Genomic DNA, 16,423 nt, shown 5'->3' on the forward strand with positions numbered 1-16,423 from the left:
CTGGCTTGCTGCAGTCCATAGGGTTGCAAAGAGTCAGACCTGACTTAGTGACTGAAAGACAATTTCCCCAACCAGGTATTGAACAATGACCCTTGGCAGTGAAAATACAGATAACCAGTGGACCATCCAACAGATGATGAGATGGTTGGATGGCATCTCTAACTCCATAGACATGAGTTTGAGTAAACTCTGGGAGTTGGTGATGGACAAGGAGGCCTGGCATGCTACAGTCCATGGGGTTGCAAAGAGTTGGACACAACTGAGTGACTGAACTGAAACTGACTGAACCACTGGACCACCAGGGATTTCCCTTCATCTCACTGTTCTAAGAGCAGAGATTTTAGTTTAAAAAAATCTCAGATTGGGACTTCCCTGGTAGTCCAGTGAGTAAGACTCCAGGCTCCCAATATAGGGGGCCTGGGTTCAATCCCTGGTCAGGGAACTAGAACCTACATCCATACTGTGAGTAAGAGTCTGCAACGAAGATCCTGAGAAAGCCATAACTAAGACCCAGCACAGCCAAAATAAACAAATACATGAATATTAAAAAAAATTTTAATCCCCAATAATGGGCTTATTGTCTTCACCTGGATTAAATGTATGCCTTGGAGCATTCAGCAAGTGCATAAAAGAACAGAATAGCTCCAATGACAATTACATGGATGAATGGAATGGAAGTTTCCAAGAGAGAAAAGTAGGGGATCAGGTCAACCCAATATCACACACACACAAACTGATACTGGTTTAAAAGCTGAGGAAGAAGGTTTCTGATGAACCAGAGAGGGGAGAATTTTTTAGGCACAGTGAACTGCTTAGATGAAACCACATCACCAAGAGGCCAAGTGCTAATCTGGGAATTTGCAAGGGGTCAGTTTTACTGGTGCAGAGATTGAGGGCAGGGAATAACAGGACAGACTACACATGGAAGGCAGGTCATGAATGATCATTGCAGTAAAGCAGACTTTCCTCTCTAAAGATCCATGAAGAACTTTGAGAAAACCAACAACATGATGAGATTTACCAACGACATGAGTTGGATTACTTGGATAGTAATGGTGAGCATAGATTGGAGACTATTGCAGAATCTAGACAAAGCGAAGTAAAGGCCCAGCAGTGGAGATGACTTGAGAGCTACTTAGGCGAATAAAATCAGTAGACTTTGAACTGACTACATGGGGATGGAACCTCAGAAGTTTCCTCCACAGAATCTCTTCCTTTCTATTTTGATAGTTCCCTACCAAGTTTCTCTGACTCTAGTTTCACTCTACTCTAGTACTGTACCATACTTCTGAACACGACTCTTTCTAAAACACAAATCAAATCACATAATGCTTTAATGATTCCTTGTTACTCCAGAGATTTTCTTTTTTCTCCTCAAGGATCTACAATGAGAGAAGCAAATTGCCCAGGGTTTAACATCTAAGTATCTTGCACCTGTCTGAACAAGAGACTAGCTTTTCAAATGGTGTGCCCTAAGCACCCGCTTCCCTAATCCTACTCCCCCTTGGCTTTAGTATTAGCCAAATTTACTCCTCTTATCTCATTTTTTGTTTACCAAAGGAGACGTCCTATCCTCATCTATTCTAACCTACATCCTATTCTCCTAAAAGGCAAAACACTTGCTTGTGCCCCTCCTATTTAGTGCCGCTTTCCTTAAGCCTAAATCCTTAGAATGCCCCCACTCCTTTTTTAAAAATCTTGGCTGCGCTGCATCTTCTCTGTAGAGTGCAGGCTCCTTGTTGCCAGGGCGCAGGCTTTCTCTAGTTGTGGCACCTAGGGGCTTCTTTCTAGTTGTGGTCGCCGGGCCTTCTCTTGCGGCCTAGCATGGGCTCCAGAGCACGCTAACTCAGAAGTTGTGGCAAGCCGGCTCTCTAGCTGAGGCCCTGGCACCCGGGGTCACTTGCCCCTAGGTATGTGGAATCTCCTCTCAGCAGGGATCCAACATGCATCCCTTGTTAGCAAGGCAAATTCTTAACCACTAGACATCCAGGGAAGACACTGTATTTTTTGTTAAAAGTGAACCCCCACTTATCTTTCAAGAGTTATCTCCTAGGAGAAGCTTTCTTTAACTTTCCCAGGCCATGTGAGCCCATTCTTGTATTCTCTAGAGTACTTTCTAGTGATATTATACTGCTGATTATAAATTGTACAGTGTAATATCATTATACATTGCAGTAATTTTTTCAGTCTCCTGAATCAAACCATGGGCAGGGATTTTTCTTACTCATTCTGGTATTTCCAGTATTAAGCATAGTACAAGGCACAGTGTAGAAAAAGGACAAATCAACAAATTTGCTGCTTAAAAATATGAATAAATGTGAAAATATGCAAAAATTATGTATTTTCTAACTTGGAGAGAGTAACTTTTTTAGGCTTTTCAAAATGTCTATCATTTAAATATACAGGCAGCAGATGCAGTTCATCTTATTAATTAATTAATTTTTGTTTTCAGGCTGCACTGGGCTGCATGCAAGAGTTCTTTGACCAGGGATCGAACCTGCACCTTCTGCAGCAGAAGCAGGGAATCTTAACCACTCACCACCAGGGAAATCCTTCATTTTATTTATTTATTTATATTTTTAAAAATTTATTTATTTATTGAAGGATAATTGCTTTACCAACTTTAGTTGTTTCCTGTCAAACCTCAACATGAATCAGCCATAGGTATACATATATCCCCTCCCTTTTGAGCCTCCCTCCCATCTCACTCCCCATCCTACCCCTCTAGGTTGATACAGAGGCCCTATTTGAGTTTCCTGAGCCATACAGCGAATTCCTGTTAGCTATCTATTTTACATATGGTAATGTAAGTTTCCATGTTACTCTTTCCATGCATCTCACCCCCTACTCCCCTCTCTCCGTGTCCATATGTCTATTCTCTACGTCTGTCTCTCCTTTGCTGTCCTTTAAATCAATCCTTCAGTACCATTTTTCTAGATTCCATATATGCGCATTCAGTTCAGTTCAGTTGGAGTAATTCAGTTCAGCCGTGTCTGACTCAGTGCGACCCCATGGACTGCAGCATGCCAGGCTTCCCTGTCCATCACCAACTCCCGGAGCTTACTTAAACTTATGTCCATCAAGTCGGTGTTGCCATCCAACCATCTCATCCTCTGTCGTCCCCTTCTCCTCCTACCTTCAATCTTTCCCAGCATCAGGGTCTTTTCAAATGAGTCATCTCTTCACATCAGGTGGCCAAAGCTTTGGAGTTTCAGCTTAAACATCAGTCCTACCAATGAATATTCAGGACTGATCTCCTTTAGGATGGACTGGTTGGATCTCCTTGCAGTCCAAGGGACTCTCAAGAGTCTTCTCCAACACCACAGTTCAAAAGCATCAATTCTTCGGCTCTCAGCTTTCTTTATAGTCCAACTCTCACATCCATACATGACTACCGGAAAACCATAGCCTTGACTAGACGGACCTCTGTTGGCAAAGTAATGTCTCTGCTTTGTAATATGCTGTCTAGGTTAATTCTTCTAGGTCCTTGTTAATTGATTCTTGCGTTTTCTCCATTTTGTTTTCAAGGTTTTTGATCATCTTTACTATCATTATTCTGAATTGTTTTTCAAGTAGTTTCCCTATTTCCTCTTCATTTATTTGGACTCCTGTGTTTCTAGTTTGTTCCTTCAATTGTGTAGTTTCATAATTTTTTTTTTAACTTATTGTGTTTGAGGTCTCCTTTTTCCAGGTTTCAAGGTTGAATTCTCTCTTCCTTTTGGTCTCTGCCCTCCTAAGTTTGGTCTAGTGGTTTGTGTAAGCTTAGTATAGGGTGAGATTTGTGCTGAGAATTTTTTTTTTTTCATTTGTTTGTTTTTCCTCTGATGGGCAAGGCTGAGTGAGGTGGTAATCCTGTTTGCTGATGATTGGGTTTGTATTTTTATTTTGTTTGTTGTTTAGATGAGGCATTCTGCTCAGGGTGCTCCTGATTGTAGGGTGATGCTGGGTCTTGTATTCAAGTGGTTTCCTTTGTGTCAGTTCTCACTATTTGATACTGCCTAAGTTTAGTTCTCTAGTAGTCTAGGGTCTTAGAGTCAGTGTTGTTACTCCAAAGGCTCAGGGCTTGATCTCTGGTCAGGAATGAAGATCCACAAGTGGTTTGTTATGGCATTAAGTGAGATTAAAACAAATACCTCAAAACAAGAAACCAAAGTTGAACCCCAGACAAATGGCAGTTACAAAATCAGGCAAATAATAGTTAAAATAATGGAATATATACATATACGTATACATCCATCAGTCAGTTCAGTTCAGTCTCTCAGTCATGTCTGACTCTTTGCAACCCCATGGACTGTAGCATGCCACACTTTCCTGTCCATCACCAACTCCCGGAGCTTGCTCAGACTTGTGTCCATTGAGTTGGTGATACCATCCAACCATCTCATCCTCTATCATCCCCTTCTCCTCCTGCCTTCAGTCTTTCCCAGCATCAGGGTCTTTTCCAGTGAGTCAGTTCTTCGCATCAGGTGGCCAAAGTATTAAAGTTTCAGATTCAGCATCAGTCTTTCCAATGAATATTCAGGACTGATTTCCTTTAGGATGGACTGGTTGATCTCCTTGCAGTCCAAGAGACTCTCAAGTCTTCTCCAACACCACGGTTCAAAAGCATCAATCATTCAGAGCTCAGCTTTCTTTATAGTCCAACTCTCACATCCATACACACCCATAAGCAAAGTCAAAACAGTCCAGCAAAAATAAAGTACAGTAGATTGACTTGGCAAACAAAAGAAATCAAAAATTATATTTAGCAATTAAGAACAAAACTAACTAAAGCACAAACTGGAAAACAAAACTAAAGCAAGGTGCCAAGTGGGGAATAAAGCAATGAAAATAAAGCTAACAAATATATTGAGAGGAAAAGAAAGAAAGAATAGATACGCAAAGTTAACTAGAAGTAGATGAAGAAGAGTTATATATATTAAAGATTAACTGCAAGGGGAAAAGAACAGAAGGAAAGGCAAACAAATAAGTGTAGAAAAATATAATAGTTTTAACTAAATTAAAAATCAAAATTATAAAAAAGAGATAAGAAAAAGGAAGAAGAAAGAAAAAAAGGAAAAAAGATAACTCCACAGAACTGCAAAAGCCCAATGTAGAGGCAGAGACTTATAACAACAATAAAAAGTGTGACTGAATATACACATATACATATACACCCATAAGCAAAATTAAAACAGTCCAACAGAAATAAACTACAATAGATTGACCCAGCGAACAAAGGAAACCAAAAATTATATCTACCAATTAAGAACAAAACTAACTAAAGCACAAACTGGAAAACCAAACTAAAGCAAGGTGCCAGCTGGGGAATAAAGCAATGAAAACAAAACTAACAAAAACTAAAACAAAAAAGAAAAGATGAAAAAATAGATATGCCAAGTTAAATAGAAGTAGATATACATTAAAGATTAACTGAAAGGGGAAAAGAACAGTAGGAAAAGCAAACAAAGGAATAAATGTAGAAAAAATAATAATAGGCTTAAAAATTAAAATTAAAAAGATCGGGGAAAAAAAGGGAAAATTCCACAGAATTGCAACAGCCCAACATAGAGGCAGAGGTATATAACAACAATAAAAAATGTGACTGAGAAAGAAAAAAGCTCAAAAGCTTAGTTAGATTTCATAGTACCAATAAAACTGACAATTACAACAGAGGGAGAAAAAAGGAAAAAAAAAAATACCCGAACGAATCTACAGAACAAGTCAAAACATAAGAAGAATAAATGTTTCTCTTGAGTCACTGCTATCAGCGTCCTTTCCCTCGCTGAGAGTCACGGTCCACCTCACCTCCCTAGGATGCCCTCCAACACTGTGCTGATCTCTGGACCTGCTGTGGGGGTAGCTCAGATTCCAATCTGGTTCTACCCCTGTGTGTTCTTGCCTCTAATGTCCACAGCTATCAGAACTAGTGTGTTTTCTTTTGTGGGAGCTCTCAGTGTCCTTTTATATATTCCATAGACAGAGAGTCTGCCTAGATAATCGTGTGGCTTTAATCTGCAGCTTGTACAGCTGGTGGGAAGGTTTTGAGTCTTCTTCCTTAGCCACACTGCCCCTGAGTTTCGATGTGGTTTTATTTCTACCTCTGCATGTGGGTCGTCCACTAAGGCTGCCCTGGAGGACTTGGGTTTGCCCCTGTGAGGGCCAGGTGTGGAGGTGGTGCAGCTGCTTGGGTTGCAGGGGTTCTGGCAGCACCAGGTACTCAGGGGAGTTGGCGGCTAGGGCAGCAGGAAATGGCAACCAGTATTGGGCAATAAGCTCTAATATTCTTGCCTGGAGAACCGCCCCTGACAGAGAAGCCTGGCAGGCCACAGTCTACAGGTTCGCAAAGAGTTGGACCAAAGACAGATAGATGGAAGGTGCATAGATGAAAGACTTTTTTTTGCCTGTGACAGCTCTGTTCCAGTAAGAGTTGAGCATGAAGGTGGCGCAGCTGCTTGGCTTGCAGGGCTCCTGGTGGTGCTAAGTGTGCAGGGCCACGGACTGCCTCCACTGCAGGAGTTATGGCCCTATGAGAGTCTGTTTCTGAGCCTCTTGTAACTGGCGATCAGAAGGCCTCTTTGGCCAGACTTTCTCCATAGCTCTGCCCATTCAGGCACTTAGAGGGTTCCCTTGTCTGGGGTCCTAGTCTGCAGATCGGCACATCAGGCACGTAAAGGGGCACCCTGGGTGGGGTCCTACCCTGCCGTTCAGTGCATCAGGCATTTGATGGGCCAGTCTCTTTATTATGCACCTTCCAGTGGAGAAGGAAATGGCAACCCACTCCAGTATTCATGCCTGGAGAATCCTGCTGATGGAGGAGCCTGGTGGGCTGCTGTCCATGGGGTCGCACAGAGTTGGACACGACTGAGGCAACTTAGTATGCATGCATGCATTCGAGAGGGAAATGGCAACCCACTCCAGTATTCTTGCCTGGAGAATCCCAGGGATGGAGGAGCCTGGTGGGTTGCCGTCTGTGTGGTTGCACAGAATTGGACATGACTGAAGCGACTTAGCAGCAGCAGCAGCACCTTCCAGGGGACCTGTGTCCCTGTTGGGGTACATATGGCTGCCGCAAGGACTGATTCTCATTCCATTTAGGCTGCCACAGATCAGCTGTTTCGTTTCAGCCTTAAATGTTTCTCCTCTGACTCAGACACTTGCCCTGATGTGGGGATTGGACCCCTGTTTCAGTTCCCCTATCTGCTGAGGTCTAATCCTAGTAACACTCCTGTTTTTCCCCCAGTTCCTTCGTCCTACCGAGTTTTGCTGTGATTCTATATATTCTTTCCTGCTGGTCAGGTACTCCTGTCTGCTCTCACCAGGTATTCTGCATGGACTTCTGTGTCTGAAGGTGTATTCCTGATGTATTCATGGAGAGAGATGAACTCCACATCCAACTACTCCTCCACCATCTTGTTCTCTCCCTTCAACTTATTAACTTTAAAAATACAATGCGGTTTTCTAGACCTTTGAAATATTATGAGTTCTTAATGTACAAAATAGGAATTATTGTTTCCTTGAGGTTTGATTCTAATTTTATTGCTCTTCACTTTAAAGTAGCGTTAGAATGAAGCTCTTAATAGGAAAACATTTGTGTTGTTTACGCTTTATATTACATTTTCATGTAAATACCTCCCGATAGAATGCATGCATCTTATTGGAGCAGCTCAGTATTTTGATAACTACTGAGGCCCGTGTTCAGTTCAGTTCAGTCGCTCAGTCGTGTCCGACTCTTTGCGACCCCATGGACTGCAGGACGCCAGGTTTCCCTGTCCTTCGTTAACTCCCAAAGCTTGCTCAAACTCATGTCCATCCAGTCGGTGATGCCATCCAACCATCTCATCTTCTGTCATACTATTCTCCTGCCTTCAATCTTTCCCAATCTTTGGGTCTTTTCTAAGGAGTCTGTTCTTCACATCAGGTGGCCAAAATATTGGAGTTTCAGCTTCAGCATCAAAGGAGATCAAACCAGTCAATCCTAAAGAAAATCAGTCCTGAATATTCGTTGGAAGGACTGATGCTGAAGCTGAGACCCAGGTGGCTCAGTGGTAAAGAACCCACCTGCTAACACAGGAGACGCGGTTTCCATCTCTGGGTCAGGAAGATCCCCTGAAGGAGGAAATGACAATCCACTCCAGGATTCTTGCCTATAAAATCCCTTGGACAGAAGAGCCTGGCAGGCTACCACTCATGGGGTGGAAAGAATTGGACATGACCGAGTGAGCATGTACACAAGGCAATGCAGGAAAAGCATGCTCTGGATCAGTCGCTGGCCTCCCATCTCCAGCTTTTATCATTTTCATTACCTCCTTAAGTCTCAATTTTTTTCACATAAGAAATCTTGGAGGATAATGCCTTTATTAAGATATAATTCACATGCTATACAATTCACATATTTAAAGTATACAGTTGAATAGTTTTTAGTATATTCACACATTTGCACAACCAGAACCACAATCTAAATTTAGAACATTTCACTATTCCGCAAAAGAAGTTTCATGCTCTATAGGAGTCCCCTCCATTTCCCCTCAGCTCTTTCTACCCTGGGTGACCATTAACCTGCTTTCTTAACAGAGTTGTCTTCTGGAAGTTTCACATAAACAGAATCGTACAAATTATTTATGACTGGCTTCTTAACGTATTTTTGAAGTTTACCCATGTTGTAGCATGTATCAGTATTCAATTATTTTTATGGCCAAATAATATTCTATTATGTAAACTTACCACATTTTATTTATCCATTTATCAGTTAGTAGACATTTGAGTTGCTTTTATTTTTCTTTTTGTTCTTTCTTAATTGTTTCTTAGTTCCCCTACCAGGGATAAACCACATCCCTCACAGTGGAAGTACATAGTCTTAACCACTAAACTGCCAGGGAAGTCCCTGGACTGCTTTTATTTTTCAGCTATTATGAATAATGTTACTATGCACATTTATGCATAATTTGTACTTTGATGTATGTTCTCATTCTCTTGCGTATTGTCTAGGCGTAGAATTGCTGGGTCATGTAGTAACTCTATGTTTAACATTTTGAGGAACTGAATCTGCAATATTTGGATGCATGGAATAGATGTTCTAAATTAGCATCTAGATGTCTTGGTTGGCTTAGTTCTGACTTGTAGAGGAGGAGTCTTGTCAAACACTCTCAGGTGGGTGAAAAGAACAAAGATACAAGAGCCAGTATGTACCCAATGGCATTCTGTTGATTTAAAGGAAGGACCTGAGTTATTTCTGGGGACTCTGCCAGGTTTTAGCAGTTAATGTAAAAGGTAATTGGATACATGAATTACCTGAAATAATTCATTTACTTAGGTAATGTAATTAGTTTTAATTGTCAGAGTGCTAGATTTTGTTCAGGCTTAATGTTGACTCTTGATAAGTGCAGGTTCTACCAATGAACCACATTGTGTGAATATACATTGAATATAACAATGAAGTACATTGGTTATATATTATCTCAGCTGGAATGAGCAGTAATCCTAAGTATCTGGAATAAAATGTCAGATACCCAATCAGTAGAGTCAAATCCAACTTTGGTGTTTTCTGCATGTGGTCTACTCCTAAGAGCTGGGTCTTTTCTTCGGTCCCTTTAACACATTCCTCCATGATGATCTCCTCCTCTCTCCCAACTTGCTGGCTGGGTACTTTTCACTGTTTCATTTCCTAATACTTCAAAAAAAAATTTTTTTCTAGCTAACCATTTAGATGGTCCGCTTTGGTCCTGATTTCAAGATATAATCTTTTAAGATATAATAATTCAAGCCTGCTACATTCTGTTGTATTCTCATGGTTCATAGGAAAATTTTCCTTGCAAAATTCCACGTATAGGCCACTTCTGCTGCAGTCCTCTCTCTTTCTGCTGTGTCATCAAATGCCTCTTTGGATAGTCTATTGCCTTTAGATTCTCCCAGGTGACACAAACTACTGGGCACAGAGGTCAAATTGAGTGGGGTTTTGTTTTGTTTTGTTTTGGCTGCATCACACAGTATGTGGGATCTTAGTTCCCTGACCAGGGATTGAACCTGCATCCCCTATGGTGGAAGTATGGAGCCCTAACCATTTGGCCACCAGGGAATTCCTGTCTGAGTTTCTTAAAGTTCTTTCACTAGGCTCATGTTGGGGGTGGGATGAAATAAGCAAGTACTCTTTTCTCTCCAGGCTTCCCTGGTGGCTCAGTGGTAAAGAATCTGCCTGCCAATACAGGAGACTCAGGTTTGATCCCTGGGTTGAGAAGCTCCCCTGGAGTAGGAAATGGTAACCCATTCCAGTATTCTCGCCTGGGAAATCCCATGGACAGAGGAGCTACAGTCCCCAGAGTCCGCAAAGAGTCAGACGTGACTTAGCGAGTAAACAATAACTTCTTTTTCCATTATGGGAGAGGAGAAAAAAATGCATAGCACTCCAGAAAAATGCCTCGGAGGCATTTCCGTTCTCCAATCTTTCTTGATCAATTCTGCCATATCATTCCCTGAAGGTACTTGTAGACTAAAGGTTGCAAAATGGGCTTCACATTTTCCTAGCATGCCCTGTGCGGATGATCTAGCATTGTTTTTTTTTAGAATGCTCAGGGGACTTGGCATCTATTTTTCTCCGCTTTAGAGCTTCTGCCAAGAGACATGGAAAAGTCCCACTTAATATGCCATATATCTTAGAAGTAAGTGTTGGGGAGTATTCTAAATTCTTAACCATGTTTTTTCTTTTGGTGTCATGGGTGAACTCCATTGACATTCTGATAAAGCCTATGGACCCCTTTCTCAAAGTAATGTTTCTATGTTTATATAACAAAATACTTATGATTCTGAAGGAAACCAATTATATGGAAATAGAGTTTTATCCTTGGATCCCACCGAGGTACAAGTAAGCCAAGTTAAAAAGTTATATGAAAATCTTAGTGCTTTACAAGTGTCTTTACATTTGTCTTCTCAACATCCCAATAAGGAAACTGAGACATAATGAAGGTAAGTACCTTGCCTAAGGACCTGCACCTAGTAAGTGGCAGAGAATGAATTCAAACCCTGGCAGTCTGACCCCACAGTATGGTTTCAATACTATACACATAGGATCCCCAAATTCACTAATGGCTGGTGTAGCAAGTACCTCAGTTTTTAAACAATAGTAACAACTAATCTTACTTCATGAATTCCACTTCCTGGTTTGCTGAGCTTTACATGATAGCTTTAGTTATCTGGGGGAGGGCAGACCTTTAGAATTAATACAAGCCCCATTTTTTTTTCCTGGGCCAGGATAGCAGAGGATATCAAGTTCAAATATGAGACTGTGTCATCTGTTGCTAACATCCATGTGGGCCATCCTGTCCAACGGTTTAAGTTACTATTTGTTCAGTTTTCTTCTGCTTCTAGCTAACATCATCTTACCCGATATATTCAATAATGGCTAAGATTGAATATTCTGATAATCCATGAGAAAGGAGGCTTGGAGCACATTGTATTTATTTAGAAAAATAAATAAAATATGGTATTTCCTAAAGAGTAAAATCTATACACAGTGTGTAACAATATCTTTCTCATAATGGCTATTGTGGTATTAAAGAAGATAGTGTTCACAGGAAAGTTGCTTTAAGTGGAGTCATCATTATTACTTCCCAAGCGGCATTAGTGGTAAAGAATCCACCTGCTAATGCAGGAGATGCAAGAGACATGGGTTAGATCCCTGAGTTTGGAAGATCCTCTGGAGTACGAAATGGAAACCCACTCTAGTATTCTTGCCTGGGAAATTCCTTGGACAGAGGAGCCTGGCAGGCTACGGTTCATAGGATAGCAAGGAGTTGAACAGGACTGAGCACACACATCATCATCATTATTACTCTTTTTCCCATTAGGCTGAAAGTTTGAAAGTTGTGGGAAGTAGGAAGGAGGCAGCAGAGAGAAGATGGAGAAATAAACACAGCCTTACAAATTTCAGGTTCTTCAAGTATCAAGAGCAGTATTTAGTTTATGCTGCTGCTCTTGCTGCTGCTAAGTTGTGTCCGACTCTGTGCGACCCCGTAGACAGCAGCCCACCAGGCTCCCCCATCCCTGGGATTCTCCAGGCAAGAACCCTGGAGTGGGTTGCCATTTCTTCTCCAATGTGTGAAAATGAAGTCACTCAGTTGTATCTGACTCTTAGCGACCCCATGGACTGCAGCCTACTAGGCTCCTCTGTCCATGGGATTTTCCAGACAAGAGTACTGGAGTAGGTTGCCATTGCCTTCTCCGATTTACTTTATAAGTGCACAATATTTTTAAATAGGGGCTTCCCAGGTGGCACTAAAGAATTGTCCTGCCAGTGCTAGAGACAAAGAGATGGTGTTTGATCCCCAGGTTTTGAAGATCTCTTGGAGGACGGCATGGCAACTCACTCCAGTATTCTTGCCTGGATAATCCCATGGACAGAGGAGCCTGGCAGACTACAGTCCATAGGGTTGCAAAGAGTTGGACACAACTGAAGTGACTTAGCACCCACGCATACGTTTTCACATAGAACTCAGTCTGTACAATTTCAGTTATTATTCATCTAGTAATGTCACCAGTGGGCTTCCCCAGTGGCTCAGCATGAAAGAATCTGCCTGCAATGTGGGAGACTTCCATCTCTGGGTCAGGAAGATCTCCTGGATTAGGAAATGGCAACCCACTCCAGTGATCTTGCCCAGAAAATCCCAAGGACAGGGGAGCTTAGCGGAGTACAGTCCATGGGGTTGCAAAAGAGTCAGACACGACTGAGCCACTAAACAACAATAATGTCACACGTTGGTATTACTGTTCACCCTATTTTTGATTTCACTAAAAGGGAATTTTGAACACCACCAGAAATAATTAATTCTTGTTTCTTAGGGATAGTAACATGTGCTCTCATGTTTTAGCAATCCTTGCAAAATTATTTTGGCTTTTCACCACAAATATGCTCAGAAGATGGAATTTTTAAATCTGCAGTTTGGATGAAATGTTTGGGCTCAGGACTGCATATAAAAACAGCATGTTATTTTGTTGTTCTCCGTCCTCCCTCATTAGTGTATGTGTTTTAGACAGAACCTCAGAGCTGTGAATACCTTGCCTAACTTAGGGAAAAGCTAAAGAGGAATCGAAGTAAATAAAAAATTATTAATACAGGATTGGAATGCTCAACATTTTGTGTAGGGGCTGAAGGTCTGTAGTAGAAGTTCTTAACCTGGGAGCCATGGATTGGTTCAGAGTATCCAACTATATTTATATATATATATATATATTAGACGTATATATTATATATATTCTCTTGGTAATGTACAAGCTATTTTCTTTTACTAATGTATTTAAATGACATATAGAGAAAATGCCCCATATTTTTCACCGGTTCCTAGGATGGTCCTGGGGCCCTCAAAAGGTTACAAACTGCGATGCTATCTCAGCACTGTGACAGGATGCAATTCCCCCACTGTACATGTCACAGCCATTGGGGAAAGGCAGGAGCCTCTACCCTGAACAAAAATGGCGGGAGCTGCTTCACACGTAGCCCCTCACGCAGAAAGGCTAGGAGGCCCCCGCTACTTTCTCTCCACCTTCCCACTCCTGACCCCGGAAGGACTCCGCCCCCGGGGCCAGGCTGCGGCTCAGCGGCGGGCTGCGGCGGGGAAGCAGGGGAAGACTGGCTGCGCTGGGCCTGGAGCATCAGGTACGTGGGTGGAGGGCTGTGTGGGGTCTCAGCGGCCGCAGGTTAGTGGCAGAGGGGTGGGCGGGAGCTCTGGCCTTCGCCCTCTGGATTCCGTGTATAGGAATAGAAAGCCGAAGGGAGGCCTGCCACGGAGCGCTGAATCAGGGTGGGCTGGCTGGCGACCGCTTGGAGCCCGAGTGAGGGTCTGGGTAGCTGAGCCGAGAGGGAGCCCCTTTCCTGGTCATCTTGGTGAAGCAAAAGAAGCCCGCAGAGGAGAACGCAGTGAGGGCGGAGGAGGCTTGCGGGAGGAGCCGTTGGTGTGGTCCAAGTTTCTGCAAGAATGTCCGTGGTTTGAGCGGGGAGTGGTTTTTGGAGGAGGAAGATTATGCTTTCTTTGAAGGGACTTACTGAGAATGATTTAGCATCAGGAGGTTTGTGGCGTCGGACCCCTCCTGTAAATAAAGTTATTCAACGTTCATTTTATGGAGAGAAGACTCTAAAAGGTTTTGCTCGTGCACAGACCTTTATCATTATTATTTTATCAGTATTTCAAGTAAGCGTTTTTGCTGTATTTCAAATATCTTCTCAGAAGTCTGTTGTATAGATTTACATTTCACGACAAAATTTGGGGGATATTTCAGACTTTAATTCTTGCTTGGATTATAAGGTCCAATGGCACCCCACTCCAGTACTCTTGCCTGGAAAATCCCATGGACGGAGGAGGCTGGAAGGCTGCAGTCCATGGGGTCGCTGAGGGTCGGGCACGATTGAGCGACTTCACTTTCACTTTTCAGTTTCCTGCATTGGAGAAGGAAATGGCAACCCACTCCAGTGTTCTTGCCTGGAGAATCCCAGGGACGGGGGAGCGTGGTGGGCTGCCGTCTCTGGGGTCGCACAGAGTCGGACACGAGTGAAGTGACTTGGCAGCAAGAAACAAACTGTATATATGACACATTTTTTAAAGTGTCTCGTGGTTAGAATGGAGAGAAGCGAGTGATGTTACAGAGTATAATATTTTTGCTGATGATGAAACTGTCTCCATTTTTTTTTTATTAATACGTTTGAAAGCAACTGAAATGACTGGTTTTAAAAAGCTGTTCAATTATTAATGATTAAGTTTGGAATCACTCAGCGATTTTAAATGAAAGGGTATGAGGTGGTTAGAATGCAAAAGTGGACGTTTATTTTAAGAAAACCACTGCAGCAAATTGAAGTGTTTGCTTTATTTTCTTTTTCTTCTGCTTCAAAATCTGGAACTGTATTACGGAGAAAATCACTTTGGGTGAATTACTTTCAGGAATTTAAAGAAAATGCAATAGTATAGGTAGCTTTATTGGTCCAGAATCTATTTAGTTACTAAAAATGTTTCTCAAAATGAAGTTTTTTTTCCCAAGGGGAGGGGTAAATGTGCTTCCTTCTTGTTTTGTGAAACATTTGAAAAAAGTAATACATGAATACACTCCATGTAAGAATTAAAGATTTTAAAATTTAAAAAATAAAAAACTAATTAAAAAAAAAGAAGTAAAAAAAAAAAAAAAAAGCAAATATTACAGAAAAAAAAAAAAGCAAATGCCACCCTGCATTCCTAGTCTCATTCCTCAGACTTATTTTTCACTTGTTTAACAGTTTCTTCATGGTTTCCTTGTATTTCTCATTAGTATGTCTGTACCACAGTTTGTCAGTTGGGATTAACGTATTGATTATACTAAGCCGAAAAATTGTAGTTAGAATATGAGTGTGGGGAAAATTAAGTTTCCACTCCTTGGGTGTCACTAATAGGGGAAAAGTAAACTGTCAGTAGCAGTAACCCACCTTAAGAAATCTTACTGTGTTTGATATGAAAAGGAAACTACTAATCAGTGGTTTTGATAGTCTTCTGGGAAAAAACATAGGGTTATTAACAGAAAGGTTAGAAAAAGAGCAGAAATGACTTAAAGAAAGAATAGCAAATAAGCTATAGAGAGATTGTTGGTAATTTTAATTTTCTGATAGTTTGTACAGCACCATCCGAGGAAAAGAAATATGTTTGGTAGGCATAAACATTCTTCTTAGTGGGAAGGCCTACTCTTGTATAATACATCAGAAACAGTTCTCAGGCTTTTTCCCAGCCTGTATGAAATATGGTTAAGTGAAAGTGAAGTGGCTCAGTCGTGCCCGACTCTTTGCGACCCCATGGACAGTAGCCTGCACCAGGCTCCTCCGTCCATGGGATTTTCAAGGCAAGAGTACTGGAGTGGGTTGCCATTTAATTCTCCAGGGAATCTTCCCAACCCAGGGATCGAACCCAGGTCTCTCCCATTGTAGACAAGGCGCTCTACCGTCTGAGCCACAAGGTAAGTACTACACTTGATCTTAGCCGAAAGGCCGAGAAGTGAAAGGACCCATTAATTTTGTGCTTACCACAGAGCCTTTTATACTTAATTCAACTCCCTACGATGTCTTATTTCAGAAAGGTTATGTTTCGATAGCGTATAAAAGTATTGGGAGGTGATATATGTATACCTATGGCTGATTCATGTTGAGGTTTGGCAGAAAACAAAATTCTGTAAAGCAGTTATCCTTCAATTAGAAAATAAATAAATTTTTAAACGTTTTCTTTGACTAGATAGTGTATTTCCTTAATATAAATGAACAAATGTGTATACTTAATTTATATATCAGTATTGTGTGAATTTGTTTAATGTGTGTCCAGCTGGGTACATGTATAAAATTTGAGTTTCTGGCTCATAAAGCATAGACCTAGACCCTGAACCATTGTGTTTTTATCAGCAGTCTGCTACCTTTATGGGTCTCTCTTAGTGATGACTGCCTTCTCTGTGA

The 16,423-nt window shown here is 41.6% G+C and overlaps 1 protein-coding gene across 1 annotated transcript in view; it reads left to right on the top strand.

Annotated features, from left to right (window-relative positions):
• MIGA1 (mitoguardin 1) overlaps window positions 13,549–16,423 on the top strand; it is a 77,695-nt gene continuing 74,820 nt past the window's right edge. The window contains exon 1 of the mRNA XM_005678250.3: window positions 13,549–13,624. The gene's annotated coding sequence lies outside the window, so the exon portion shown is untranslated. The remainder of the gene's footprint in view (window positions 13,625–16,423) is intronic.

The sequence above is a fragment of the Capra hircus genome, chromosome 3, assembly GCF_001704415.2.
Source record: "Capra hircus breed San Clemente chromosome 3, ASM170441v1, whole genome shotgun sequence".
Classification (NCBI taxonomy): domain Eukaryota; kingdom Metazoa; phylum Chordata; class Mammalia; order Artiodactyla; family Bovidae; genus Capra; species Capra hircus.